At 41.5% G+C, this 15,839-nt stretch overlaps 1 protein-coding gene across 2 annotated transcripts in view; it reads left to right on the top strand.

Moving 5' to 3' along the window:
• The first annotated feature begins 480 nt into the window (after nucleotides 1-480).
• LOC124615272 (retinol-binding protein pinta-like) overlaps nucleotides 481-15,839 on the top strand; it is a 114,557-nt gene continuing 99,198 nt past the window's right edge. For both annotated transcript variants that reach the window (XM_047143020.1, XM_047143021.1), the window contains exon 1: nucleotides 481-766. The gene's annotated coding sequence lies outside the window, so the exon portion shown is untranslated. The remainder of the gene's footprint in view (nucleotides 767-15,839) is intronic.

Consider the following 15,839-nt stretch of genomic DNA (forward strand, 5'->3'; position numbering starts at 1 on the left):
ATAGTACAGGCGCTGCAGACGTTGCGGTGCCGTTACCAAAGGTACTCGCGTCTGTAGTCTGTTGCCATAGTCAATATTGTCACCTCGGTGTATAAATGATTTGCTAAAATTGAAACCGTGTCGTGTCCCAGTAACTAAATTGAACAGGAACTATAGAATATTTATTGCGTCTCAAATGCCTATTTGTTATCCACTTGGTATTTTTAAGGTAGCTTACTTTGATACCCAAAAGATAAGATGAATTCAATATTATGATGAAAGTGGAAATTAAAAATCAAGCATGTAAGAAAGTAAGAACGACTGATAAAATCCCGCTGAATTTCGAAAAAAGTAAGGAACAGAATATGTCAAATTAAAGTTCCTCGAAGTGGAAAGAGAGTGAATAAACACTGAAAATAGCTTACTCACTGTGTATGGTGCACAAAAAATTGTTTTCTTACAAAATTTATCTCACGTTAATGGTTGTATTGCATTACTTTCCAGCTTTCTGGTTTTAATGTTGGCCAGCATTACGAAAGTTGAAATGTACGTGTCTGAATGCTTGATTTTTTTGCAGTAATTAGGTAAAGAGTAGCCTGAGGCGCTAGACGCGTTTGCCGAGGTTGCCACACCGGTTACCTGGAGGCCACGCCAGTAGGTGTCTAGACGGCCGCCCGTCAGCGTTCGCGTGCGGCGAGCTCAGACCATGCGACTGTGCGGCTTCGTGGAGGCGACTTTGCTGCCCTCAGCTGAGTTCGCGAGTTTTTGGTGATTGTTTCGGAAATCGGTGAGTGAAACAGCTGCAAACGCTTGTAGGAATTTTACGGTGCAATGAACTTTCGACTGGAGTGCGCAGACGCCGACAGGATCCGAAAACCGCGCATGGATACGAGATACAGTAACAAGAGTCAACACTCAATAACCATCGAAATCATGATAAAAATTATAGCAATTAAAAAGTCAAGAATGATAAGGTTCATGTAGGTTATTTGTTCACAACTATCGTTTTCAGGTCAGTATATACACATTACCAAGTTTATCTTTCAAAAATACCAATCACTGTATAAAATTTTTGAAGTGGTACAAATACACAATTACAGTGTTGGCAAAACAATACAATTAGTAAGTGGACTGTTACGGAGCCCCAGCTTTTCTGAGGTTATCCACGTTAAGAGTCGAATCATAACGGTGGACTGTGATAATAGAATTCAGTATACCGAGAAATGCTTGCCAAAATGTACAAAGCATGACTGCTTAGTGAGTCAGGTCTAGAAAAAAGTGAGAGAACAACTAATAATGAATGGTACGCTCTTGTGAACGGGGTTAAAATTGCTAAAAGTTAACTAATGTCTAGGGAAAGTATGGTTCGAACATGTCAAATATTATCCAAAAAATAATACACCAGTATGGAATCAACATGTTGGGAATGGAAGGGATATGGAAAACAGCTTCCAGGATAACATCCTGTAGGATATATTATAAGGTCCGGTATACACGAGCTGCACAAAACAAACGAAGTAAAACTTAAAAATCCCCCAGAATGTGCGTACTTGTGCCGTATTGCCAACAGCCCGATGTGGTGTAATCGGCCCATAGAGGGTAGCACTACAACGGCAGACGGAAGATTAAAATGGTTCAAATGACTCTGAGCACTATGGGACTTAACATCTGAAGTCATCAGTCCCCTAGACTTAGAACTACGTAAACCTAACTAACATAATGACATCACACACATCCATGCCCGAGGCAGGCTGCGACCGTAGCACCACCGTGGTTGGACTGAAGTGCCTAGAACCACAGCGGCAGGCTCAGAGAACAACAAATTAAAGACGCGAAGAGCTGCAAGGAGGAAATCACAGCTAGGAAAACAACCGAAGACTGGGAACCACATTACATAACTTTAAAAAAGTACATAGTTTATTATAGGCATCAAATGGAAAACAGAACATAATCTGTTTTACATCAGTACCTCAATATTATAAATTATCAAAGGGGTGGTATTTGAGTATTATACAGTTGATAAATTGAAGTGAAAATGATCCTTGTAGCTAACGGTGGCAATTCAGGAAATAAAAATTCGATAGGATATTGTAGTGTTTTGATTCAGCTTGATTATTCAGAACTGAAACTAGGGGTCCCTTTACTGCCTTCATGATATGTGTTTCTTCCAAAGCATTTAAAAAGTTTCCTTTGGTTTCCATAAATATAACATGCAAATTCTTTTCAGTACTGGAAATAGAGTGACCCACTTCTTTTAAGTAAACTGAGATAGCTAATCTGTGATCGTCAAGGTTTAGTTGTTCTTCAAATCGTATATTAAAATTATGCCCAGTCTGATATATATATATATATATATATATATATATATATATATATATATATATATATATATATATATATATATATATATATATGAGGACGCTCATTGCAGGCAGTTTCATAAACCCGAGAGCCCTTATACTTATTGTATTCGGCTTTTTCACTTTGCCTTTATCAGCTACCAACGTTCCTTGGAATAAAGAATGCAGGACGGATATTTTACTTCTTAATTGTCACAACTTTTTTGAGAATTAAAAATGATATTGAATTTTGAGTGTTGTTATCGCTATTGACAGTGTCTCTAGGATGTGGTTGCCATCCCCAGAAAATTGTATGTTTTGTATCTGGCTCTGGTTCAAATGGCTCTGAACATTATGGGACTAAATGTCTGACGTCATCAGCCCCGTAGAACGTAGAACTACTTAAACCTAACTAACCTAAAGACATCACACAAATCCATGCCCGAGGCAGGATTCGAACCTTCGACCGTAGCGATCTCACGGTTCCAAACTGTAGCGCCTAGAACCTCTCGCGCACACTGGCCTGTCTTTTGTATCTGCCATGAGACGAATGTGTAGGCATGTAGTTAGACGTCTACCCGCATTCGTGTTTTCTCGAGTTAGCAAACCACCATATCTGCGAACGGATACTGCCGGAAAATGTCTAAATCCTAAAATTCAAGCGTGCTGAAGGCAGCAGTACTATGCAACATTCAGGATACTGCATTCAAACTGTGTAGATTTTCAAAACACCTTTCGATATCCTAACCATGAAATAGCTAATTCTTTACGTTAGCACAGACAACCTGTCAGCGCAACAAATGAAAACTGGTCCTGTGGCTGTACGGTTATCACGTCGACAGCGGTATTCGGTCCATTCGAACTGACTTACGCGAACACATACCGTCTCACTTGTTCGCTGGTGTATGTATACTGACGTGCCATAAGTCATGGGATATCGATATCCACATACACTGATGGTGTTAGTATCACGTACACGACGTATAAAAGTGCGGTGCATTGGCTCAGCTGAGACTTTGAACGTGGAATAGTAGTTGGAGGTAAGTGCAAGCAAATTTCATAAATTGTTAGGAAATTCAACGTTCCGAGATCCACATTATTAACAGTGTGCCGAGAATACCAACTTTTAGGCATTGCTTCTCACCACGGACAACGCAGTAACCGACTGCCATGACGGCCATCATTTAACGACCGAGGGCAGCGGCATTTGCATGGAGTCGTCAGCAAGCAACACTGCGTGAAATAACCGCAGAAATGAATGTGGGACGTACGACGAACGTGTACGTTAGGTAAGTGTGGCGAAATTTAACGTTAATTGTCTATGGCAGCAGGCGACCGGCGCTAGTGACTTTGGTATCAGCACCAAATCACTTGCAGCGCCTCTCCTGAGCTCGAGACCATATCGTCTGGACCGTAGACGACTGGAAAACCGTGGCCTGGTCAGGTGAGTCCAGATTTCAGTTGGTAAGAGCAAATGGTAGGGCTCGAACGTCGCGCACACCCCACGAAGCCATGGACCCACGTTGTCAACGACACACTGTGCAAGCTGGCGATGGCTGTATAATTCTGTGGGCTGTTTTTACATGGAACAGACTGGGTCCTCTGGATCAACTGAACCAATCATTGTCGTGCGAAAGATTTGGCCACCCAGATTGCTGGACAGGAATCCCGTCGAACTTTTATGGGACCTAGTTGAGAGGTCAGCTGGTAGACACAAGCCTGCATCGGCAACACGTCCGCAGTTATGGATGACTGTAGAGGCGGCGCAGCTCAATGCTGCTGCAGGGCCGCAAAGTTTTAAACATGGCTGCTTGGTTCAGTGACCGTTTCTAAATTAAAATTGAAACGAATAAGCCCTCGGTCACTATTATTTGCAGTCTTACTGACCAGGTTTCAACACTTCTAAGAGTGCGTTCATCAGAATTAAAACAGTTAAAATGGTCTATAGCATAGTTACAAATTTATAGGAAAAGACAATGTTTGCTCTTTAGTTATCTCCTACAATTCTGAATAGATTTTCAAACCTTAGATTTTATTGCGAAAATAATATTTCGGAACTGCATGAGGATCCGACTCCAGAATTACAATAAGAAGTCAGGTCAGCCATCAATAACGCAAAATTTCTAATCAAACCTTTTTCAGAAGAACATGCTCATTAACATAAAACCTCAGTCCCAAAAACTTCGGTCTCAACTTAAAATCCACAAACCTAACCATCCGATACGCCTGATATCTAATACTATGAATAGCGCGTACCATGATTTCTACATGAAATTCTGAAAAAAAGTCATTCGTTGTCGAGAACAATTATTCCGTCCCCAATAGCCACGCCTTAGTCCAAAAAATATAAAATTTAGAATGCGGTTCAGACACCATGCTGCTTTCATTATGCATAAAAAATCTTTATACTCGTGTCCCTGTACAGGAAACGTTTACAATCGTAGAAAAAAATTACGTCATTTCAAAAAAGATCTTTTAGATGAACACATCACTGACCTCATGAATCTCATCACGGTCGCAGTCAAGTACAACTAATTTTAATTTAATGAACAACTGTACCAGCAATCCGACGGTCTCTCTATGGGAAATCCCTTAATGATATTTTCATCAACTCTCTAGAAGAAAAGTTTTTTAACTGTTTTTCAGTTACATCACTAGGCATTCTCTCCTACTGCAGGCACGTTGATGATATTTTAATCATCTTTCAGTGATCTTCATGAGAAAATATCTTTGACCATCAAACTTGAGAACGAGGCCCGCCAATTAAACTTTCTTGACTTGGTACTTGCAATAGAAGATAATAAAATCTCATTCAGTATTTTCCGTAAAGAAACATATACTGACCAGATCGTACCTGCATCCTCCATTCATCCACAGTCTCATAAAAACGCCTTCTTTCATTCTGCCACTCTCCGAGCTACTTCCATTCTACTTTCCAAAGAAAAGTTCAACGACGAAATCAATTTACTCAAAACGATAGCAGATAATAACGAGTATAAAGCTAGCATAGTAGATGATATCCTTAAAAAGAAAACTACTAAAAGAGTTACTACGGTCGGCACCTCTATCATTCAATCCAATGCAAAAAAATATTTCTCTATTCCTTTCGTGGGACACGTCTCCTATCACATCCAACGCCTTCTCCGTTGTAAATACAACTGCAACGTTCCATTTTCTACCAATAATAATTCGAAAAAAACCTTCATTCATGATTTAAAATCGATTCGTCCCCCTTTAGAAAGTTTTGGCGTCTATAAGATTGCCTGCGATATGTGCTCTTATTACTACATAGGACAAACAGGACGTGCCTTTACAGCCAGATATAAGGAACACCTTTTAAGAAAAAATGGCAGTAGTCCCCAAAATTCGTCTTTCGCCGACCATCTAATTACAGGTCACGTGCCTAAAGCTATTTGCGATATCAACATTTTGCACACAGAGAAGAAAGGATGTAAATTAGACGTTCTGGAAGAATTAGAGATGTTTAAACTTCTCCAAGTGATAATCTCATTCCTGATGAACAGCTGTAGTTGCGTAATAAATATTTCTTCAACGGTATGAAGCCGTTACTTGACATTTAATTTCGCGTCTCCTTGTGCAGTTCACCGAAATGTTTTTTTTTCCATCTAAGTTAACTCATAATGTTTCATTTACTAAACGGTTTATTGGCAGTATTTCGTTATATCGCTTTCTACCAGCCTTCCTGTATTTTCTATAATGACATTTTTATGCTTCAAACTGTACTGCTAAGCTCTGATGCAGGCGGAATGGTACTTCATTTGTCACTGTTAAAATATTACCTTTTACATTATGTACTGAACAATATTCATTATAATTTTCTGTGTCTACATTTGAATATTGAGTAGCCAAGTTGCACCTGCGGCTACCAGATGGAACTCTCGATGCATTGTCATGTTGACTTGCCCGCACTTCTTAACGCGGGCACCTCACTCCGTTGCAGCCTCTGCCTGTACAGGTACGAGCAGCCCACTGTAGCTCGCCTTAACGCATTCCTTTTTATATATTTTGTGACTGAAGCCCTTCTGGCCTGTTAATTATTTTATTTGTGACATGTAAGAACTACCTCTGTCGTTTATTGTTTGGCAGTACTTACACTTTTTATATAAAAAATGTGTTTTCCTATAAATTTGTAACTGTGGCATAGGCCATTTTAATTGTTTTAATTCTGATGAAGGCGCTCTTTGAACTGTTGAAACCTGGTCAATAAAACTAAAAATAATAGTGACCGAGGGCTCATTTGTTTCAGTTCTACTGCAGGGTCTTCCAACGACTTGTTGAGTCCATGACGCATCGAACTGCTACACTTCACCGGGAAAAGGAGGCCCGACACTAAATTTGGGAATATTGCACGACTTTGGCACTTCAGTGTGTTTTTCGGACACTTGATTTTTTCTTACGGGATTGCTTCCATCTATGGTTAGGTAATATACAGGTGGAGGTAAGACCAGAAGTGCCACGTTCACGACCATGCAAATATCGGCAAGCCATTGTGCGACAGGCGTTATAAAATGCTTTGTATACTCCGCTTTGCTTTCTGTTATGTGTAGCTTGTTGTTTTCACCGTATTTTGAAATTAGTGAAGAGACTAATTGTTATCCAACACAGGGTTAGAGTTTGAATCCAACGACGCCAGGGGGGTCCAGCTCTGCTGACCCCACGTCAACTCTGCTTTTGCCAGAACGAGAAACACTGTTGTAGGCTCCCAGCCCTGTAGGAGGGAGTCGGGTTCATTCTTCTGCATCGCTCCTCTCCACTTTGTAAGCCTAATTTCTCGTTTGTTTATAGTGGCGTTGCCCCACTGATGCTGTTAGGTTGATGAATCACTACGAGAGATAGCCGTTGTGAAGCACTCGTCTCATAATAGCCATTGCATGCAGTTCCCTTAGCAGTGATCGTTTGGAAACTGGTTCAGACGGGTACGCATTCATTGACAGCATCAGTTCCTGTCTGCTTAGACAGGACAGGGTGTGATAATGGTCTCTGGTCGCTGTTGGTTAGGATAGTTTTACAGCGACTGTCCTTACATCGTGTGACATGAATATCAGATGTGATGTAGGTTGAAGCAAAGAATTAAAATTTGTACCAGTGTCGGGATTTTAACCCGGGTCTCCTGCTTCCTAGGCAGCGACACTAACAGCTGCACCTCAATGGCAGTGTGGCTGTCATATGTGCATGGGGTGCCCTCGTATGTCGCCCTTCCCTATACAATTCCAGTTCACGCCTCTGCCCACTGCTCTTCCCCTTCTGGGGTGTGTCAGTGCTGGCGTAGCTGCCGCTTTGTGGGGGGCTCGTGCGAGTGGGGCACCTCGTCAGCCGTGTGTCGCTGTAGTTTGTGAGCACAACGCAGCCATCTAGCTACGGAAGCTCAGAGTAATAAGTCTACGGCGAAATTTTTGTTCCCGTTCGGATATGACAGGTCTAAACTTTGTGAAATCGACGACTGGTTGTTCGAGAAGATAGGCTTACAAGACGATGTCGTTCACGGCTTGGCATATGATTTCCTTGGTAATGCAGTGTTTGTTAAAAGTGCGAGACGTTGAAACAAGTACCCGGATTATGACGAAAACAGCAGGTTTCGCGAACTTTCTTCATTCCAATGGTGAATCTTGTTCAATCGTGGCCAGGTATGCTGGTTTACTGTTGCGATCTGTGCACATATTCAACCTCCCATTTGAACTGAAATTCGATCTCATCAAACAAGCGTTAACGATCTATGGAATGGTTTTGCAGATTACTTGTGGAAATCGACGGGCAACAAACATTTCAGTGTTGACAATGGTGTGCGAAATGCTACAGCTGATCTTCATAAGCATATCCCGTCGTATATTATGGTTCAAGGCTTCAAAGCCTCGGTTGTTTATGACGGCCAAACAAGGACCTGCATACTATATGGATGCAGGGATTATCTTGAGGCAACCTGTCTCCGTGTAAAGTCTTTACGGAGGGAAAACCAGGCAGTCACCTCCGCGGGCAGTGTGCGACGTCAAGAAAAACTGTTGTATGTGGAAACCTTGTCAGCTCAATTACAGGAAACTTGGAATGGGCAGGGCCCTGACATATCATGTCAGGAAGAAAACAAAGGAAATCAGGATTCAACTGCACGTAGCGTATTGAGGAATGAACAGAGTTCAACGGTTACCCTGCCAAAATGTTCGAGTCAGGTCTCTCGAAGACAGACTAATCCCCAGATGTTAGACGGTAGCATGACACCAGGGGGGAAAAAAATTGGAGTGCTTGTCAAACATCCCGATGTCTCACAAGGTTGCAATCCCAATGATGTTCCAGCGTCATCAGTAGGTAGTGACATGCTAGTTGACGAGCACACAAACCCAAAAACGCAACATTCAACGACCGGTCCGGTCAGCCAGTATCAAATAAGGACAATTCAAAAAAGTCTTCTAAACAAGCAAAACGGCCCCCTAGAATACAAAGTCAGAGACACAGTAATTAGAAAGGAAAAGAAGAAGCACCAGAGATATCCCTAAGAAATCTCAGACAGTTTAAACGGCAGTTGCAATGAGGGTAATGGCTCCCATTCGGAATAATAACGTACAGATGGAGATAATCACATGAACACAACCGTGTTAGCATCTTCCATGTCTCTTCCGGTACCGAACACGCTTTGGTCGGAAGACGGATGTTGCCATGTTAGAAGAGGTTGTATCAACTAGCGGACATAACAGGTTATGAAACCATCATCAACATCGGAAATGAAGGAAGAACAGCAGTTTTAATCATAACATGTAACCTTTCACGGCCGGCGTCTTCATTAATTAAGACTTCCAGGCTGAATTGCAGTGGTCCGTATATAAAACTTCTTCTCCTTCCTGACGTTTCGTTGCCGGCTGGGGGCAACATCTTCTGAGGTGAGTCGGCGATTGGCTGCTAGGCGCTGGAGGTCCCACTTACATAGAGCGCTTAGATGGCGCCACCACTCGTCACGCGCTTTCGACTTTAAAACTAATTCTGGCTAGTGCCACCTCTCTCTCGATTACAGGTAATCGATAGTCACTTCGTTGGTACAAAGTCGACTGCCATATCTTGTCTAGTTTTAACCCTTCAGAGATAGTTTTAAAGTCGAACATGGCAACATCCGTGTCAGCGGCATAAAGATGACCGCCGAACTTATCCGGTAGACTTTAACTGCAGCCATCTTGTAAGTCCGCATATAACTGTTTACTACTGTTCAATATCTTCCGACCAAAGCGTGTTCGGTACCGGAAGAGACATGGAAGATGCGAACACGGTTGTGTTCATGTGATTATCTCCATCTGTACGTTATTATTCCGAATGGGAGCCATTACCCTCATTGCAACTGCCGTTTAAACTGTCTGAGATTTCTTAGGGATATCTCTGGTGCTTCTTCTTTTCCTTTCTAATTACTGTGTCTCTGACTTTGTATTCTAGGGGGCCGTTTTGCTTGTTTAGAAGACTTTTTTGAATTGTCCTTATTTGATACTGGCTGACCGGACCGGTCGTTGAATGTTGCGTTTTTGGGTTTGTGTGCTCGTCAACTAGCATGTCACTACCTACTGATGACGCTGGAACATCATTGGGATTGCAACCTTGTGAGACATCGGGATGTTTAACAAGCACTCCAATTTTTTTTCCCCCTGGTGTCATGCTACCGTCTAACATCTGGGGATTAGTCTGTCTTCGAGAGACCTGACTCGAACATTTTGGCAGGGTAACCGTTGAACTCTGTTCATTCCTCAATACGCTACGTGCAGTTGAATCCTGATTTCCTTTGTTTTCTTCCTGACATGATATGTCAGGGCCCTGCCCATTCCAGGTTTCCTGTAATTGAGCTGACAAGGTTTCCACATACAACAGTTGTTCTTGACGTCGCACACTGCCCGCGGAGGTGACTGCCTGGTTTTCCCTCCGTAAAGACTTTACACGGAGACAGGTTGCCTCAAGATAATCCCTGGATCCATATAGTATGCAGGTCCTTGTTTGGCCGTCATAAACAACCGAGGCTTTGAAGCCTTCAACCATAATATACGACGGGATATGCTTATGAAGATCAGCTGTAGCATTTCGCACACCATTGTCAACACTGAAATGTTTGTTGCCCGTCGATTTCCACCAGTAATCTGCAAAATCATTCCATAGATCGTTAACGCTTGTTTGATGAGATCGAATTTCAGTTCAAATGGGAGGTTGAATATGTGCACAGATCGCAACCGTAAACCAGCGTAGCTGGCCACGATTGAACAATATTCACCATTGGAATGAAGAAAGTTCGCGAAACCTGCTGTTTTCGTCATAATCCGGGTACTTGTTTCAACGTCTCGCACTTTAACACACACTGCATTAGCGAGGGAATCATATGCCAAGCCGTGAGCGTCGTCGTCTTGTAAACCTGTCTTTTCGAACAACCAGTAGTCGATTTCACAAACTTTAGACCTGTCATATCCGAACGGGAACAAAAATTTCGCCATAGACTTCCTAATATGAGCTTCCGTAGCTAGATGGCTGCGTTGTACTCACAAACTACACCGACACACGGCTGACGAGGTGCCCCACTCCACTCGCGCGAGCCCCCCACAAAGTGGCAGCTACGCCAGCACTCACACACCTCAGAAGGAGAATAGCAATGGGCAGAGGCGTGAACTGGAATTGTATAGAGAGGGGCGGCATACGAGGGCAACCCATGCACATATGACAGCCACACTGCCATTGAGGTGCAGCTGTTAGTGTCGCTGCCTAGGAAGCAGGAGACGCGGGTTAAAATACCGACACTGGTACAAATTTTAATTCTTTGCTTCAACCTACATCACATCTGATATTCATGTCACACGATGTAAGGAAAGTCGCTGTAAAACTATCCTAACCAACAGCGACCAGAGACAATTATCACACCCTGTCCTGTCTAAGCAGACAGGAACTGATGCTGTCAATGAATACGTATCCGTCTGAACCAGTTTCCAAGCGATCACTGCTAAGGGAACCGCATGCAATGGCTATTATGAGACGAGTGCTTCACAACGGCTATCTCTCGTAGTGATTCATCAACCTAACAGCATCAGTGGGGCAACGCCACTATAAACAAACGAGAAATTAGGCTTACAAAGTGGAGAGGAGCGATGCAGAAGAATGAACGCGATTCGCTCTTACAGGGCTGGGAGACTACAACAGTGTTTCTCGTTCTAGCAAAAGCAGAGCTGACACATTGCCAGCAGTGTCGAACCTTTCTGGCGTCATAGGAATTAAACTGGAACCCTGTGTTGGATAAGGATTAGTCTCTTCACTAATTTCAAAATACGGTGAAAACAACGAGCTACACGTAACAGAAAGCAAAGCGGAGTATACTAAACATTTTATACGGTGAAAACAACGAGCTACACGTAACAGAAAGCAAAGCGGAGTATACTAAACATTTTATAACACTTGTCGCATAATTACTTGCCGATATTTGCATGGTCGTAAACGTGGCACTTCTGCTCTTACCTCTACGTGTATGTTACCTAACCATAGATGGAAGCATCCCCGTTAGAAAAAAGAACTGCCGCATCAAGTGTCCGAAAAAGACACTGAAGTGACAAAAGTCGTGCAATATTTCCAAATTTCGTGTCGGACCTCCTTTTGTCGATGTAGTGTAGCAGTTCGATGTGTCATGGACTCAACACGTCGCTATAGGACCCTGCAATAGAATTGAAGAATTCATGCGTAATATTGATACTTGTGAGATATGGCCTGTAAACTTCTCCGATTATTGTGCATGCGATATTTCATTTGGGTACATCCGACAAAAACTTTTCATGGCCTTGAGGTATGGCAACTTAACGTCGAACTGTTGCAGGATGCTGAAATTAAGCAACAGGCTAGACAGACTTAGTACAAATGCTTACGCTCTCCAACGAGTTATCGAGCGCAGATCATTAGGTCGACCGAATATGCACAGCCCTGTCTTCGTAGATGCATTACATTATGCATAAGCGAAGCATATTGCGCAAACAAACGGCGGAATATTACTTCTCCCGTTTGCGAGACCTTTCCGCAATCAAAGTGAAACGCTTTAAGTAGAAAATAACCGCCCTAGCCCGGCAGCGTCTGGACTGGTTGCGTACATCGTTCTAGCACGTAATGATGGAGACACGTAGAGGGAAAAAGAGAATAATAACGGCGCTGGCGGACGATGGAGGAGGAGAGTACACTACTCAGATCGCCATAAAACAATATGATTTTTGCAAGTCTGACCCGACTAATTATCACGTTCTAACAGTCACAGACCCACAAATATTCGCGAGTTAAACATTCGGTCGTTTCAGTGGTCTTCTTCGAAGGAAGTGCTTCCAAAGTATTCCGTATAGAGCAAGAAACATGCCACGCGGAATTTTTACTATGACCGGAAATTTCACACGCTCATAACTTTCAAACTATTTAATTTAGAACCAAGAAACTTTAATTAAAATGTTCGTAACTCGAATCGCTTCAGTCACGACACGTTGTGACCGAAATTAACTCATTAGTTCTTCATCTTACAGACTATTTTCACGAAGCTGTCTAACATGGTGTTATCCGTAGGTCGGTTAGCAAGCGACTCTCTCAAACTATTCTACTCACTGCCCACTCCACCATATTCGCGTGGGGACAGCTTAATTCTGATTGGCTGTTGATCTAAACGACCAATCAGAATGTTCCTTCCAGATCATTTTCGGAGCAAAACTCGCCTTATCCAATCAATAATCTGTTAGTAACTGATGTCATTAAAACTTCAGTTTCTGGTATATTGTTTAAAATAACGGAAGTACGAATTATGCTCCAAATTGATAAATAAACGTATTCCGTCTCTAACTTTCATTCTGGCTGCTTTTTTTATACAAAAGCAAGCTCACATCTGAATCATGGCCGCACCATAACTTTCCCACGGTCTATTTGTACAAGTTTTTATGAAAAATGACATTTTAAGTTTTAACGAATGTCCCACATACACTCTCTCAATCATTCTCACCCACTCACACAACAAAATTTAATCAAATAATAATTTTGACCGATTTTTGTATTACATAATGCACAGTGACTAAAGTGTTAAATAAAGAAAATTCTAATTAATTGAGTTTTATGCAATGGTAACTTTGTAATGGCTTCAAATGATAATGCTAGTCAATCTCTATTTGTTCCCGACATGGTTTTAAGAAACAAGCATTGGTTTTAGGACTTTTTGGTTATTTTCTTTATCTCCGGCACTATAATCAATAAAACTCTGAAATTTTGACAGCATCATTCCATTAATGACAAAAGGCTGTATACCAAACTTGAACAAAATCGGATAACAACTAATATGGATTATTTAGATTCGTAGAAGGTATGAATCTCCATATTGACTGTTACGCTATGCAGTTCTTACGGCAGGCAGCGTCAGCTGCGCTGTGAGTAAAGCAACATAAAAAACATAGCCAATCTGTAGCCACCGTACCAAACGGCTGCGTGCCTTACTGCAACGAATGCACGTAATAAATTGCTACGTTACAATGTCCTACAAGGTACTCACATCATTGGAAGTGGCAATCTGTTGTTTATATTAGCTTAATTACTACTCCAGTTTTGTTCTACAATTTAAGGCATATGTGGGAACAAAGGTGGGAATACATGGGAATAACGGAGCAAACTTGTGACAGGTATGGAGGAGGCATTGTAGCCAGACCTTGGAATCTTCGACCCCCGCCCTCTTTACCTCCGCCTACCTGGTGCTGAAAATCTTCTCAAAGTCAATAAAAATAGAAAAAAAAGATATATTACAAGAAATGTGAATGGTTGACAGGTGTGGGGTCGGCATAGTGGCCATGTTCCCCCAGTGGAAAAAGGAAAAGATAGCGTAGTGGTTAACGCCTGAAAAAAAGGTGTGGTGCAGTAGCTAGCGCATTGCCTAGTATGCGGGAGACCCTGATTCGAATCCTAGCGCTGGTGCAAATTTTAGTACATTGCTTCAGGCTACACCATTATCATAGATAAAGTTGAGACTCAGTAAGTCTCAAGCAGATATTTTATTATTCATCAGTTGTTCGTTCTTTGTTGTGACTTCTTGCGCATCAAAGTATTCTTAGATTAGGTGTTAGCTGTAATTATTTATTCTCGTAATTTCTGTGTCTTTATCTATAACTGTAGACTCTTTAGTGAAAAGCCTTTAAAGTACTAATAGGTACTAGCTACTGACTCTGACAACAAGCAGCTGGTATGCACAACACCTTTACTGTATTTTGACACTTCAGCACATATGAAATGTTGTTATGCCAACTCCGACTCCACCTCTTTAAATCATCGTGGCTCATTAAACGCTCAAAAAATAATGCTTTGATTCACATTGTTCATAGTGACTAATAATGTTATAAGCTGTGGTACCCGAGTAACATTACTATTTCTTAAGCAGTTTATGTGTTTTTCAATTCACAAGGAAATACTCCACTTTCCACTTTTCTCGAAAGTTACGACATTCGTCAGCAATTCACTGTTGCTTTGTTACTAACACTTTGTTTTAACAGCGACATGACGAATACAAAGGTCTGAATAAAATTATTTATTGTTAATTTAATAAAATTAACAGTAATTTACAGCATACCACAGAACTCCATATTCTGAACTGTGAAAACGAGTCAGTTCATGTTAGGGGCACCGTACAAATCAAATTGAACCATCCATTATTATTTTTCTTGGCAGCTGTTTTCACTGTTGGCAACGGTACAAGACAATGATTCTCAAAGAACACATATTCTTTACTGGGCTATGTGTACGAAAGCGAGGAGGAAAGAAAGAGACATATTTGTCCATTCATCAGTCAGTGAAAACTGAAAGTTTTGCCGAAGATTTATTCGTATACAAAATAAAAAGCTGGCCAGCTCCGATTCAGACTGAGGGTTCCTTACAAACTTCATTATGTATATAGACAGTTCATCCACACTGGGAATTGAGAATCTGGACCATTTTTGCCTCTTGTCGACATTAATAGTGGCATCACATCGCTTCAAGGATTCCAACATTTTCGAGAATGTTTTAATGTCAATACTACAAATATGACATAGAGTCTTGCAGGAGGCAAGTGACCACTATTAAAATAATCGGTAGTTCTGCAGGCTGGCTGGTTCGCAACGGTAAAAGTCGAATAAAGTAGCGCGCTAATACTTGTTTCACATACAACTTAAAACTCCATATCTAATTACAGCTATCCCTCCTGCATATCTGATGATGGATAAATTACGGAATGTGTTGTATAAGCAATAACTTCACTCCTAGCCTGATATTTGAATTTTAACGTTGCGACAAAAAAATTTTTATTTCAAATTTGGCGTCGATGAAAACGACAAAAGAAAATTTCTTTTCGTATTTGCAGTTACGAATTAGCGACTATCCAATTTTTTCCTTTACTTCTACTGTGAAATCTTGCTTCATGCCCAATTTCATGATTTTAGGCGAGAGGTAAGATTGGATGAGTCAGTTTGCGACTGTCAAAATATGTGGCATAAATAGCCGTATCTTCTGGTGGCATGAACTTAGAAGGTT

Source organism: Schistocerca americana, chromosome 5 (assembly GCF_021461395.2).
Source record: "Schistocerca americana isolate TAMUIC-IGC-003095 chromosome 5, iqSchAmer2.1, whole genome shotgun sequence".
Lineage (NCBI taxonomy): Eukaryota > Metazoa > Arthropoda > Insecta > Orthoptera > Acrididae > Schistocerca > Schistocerca americana.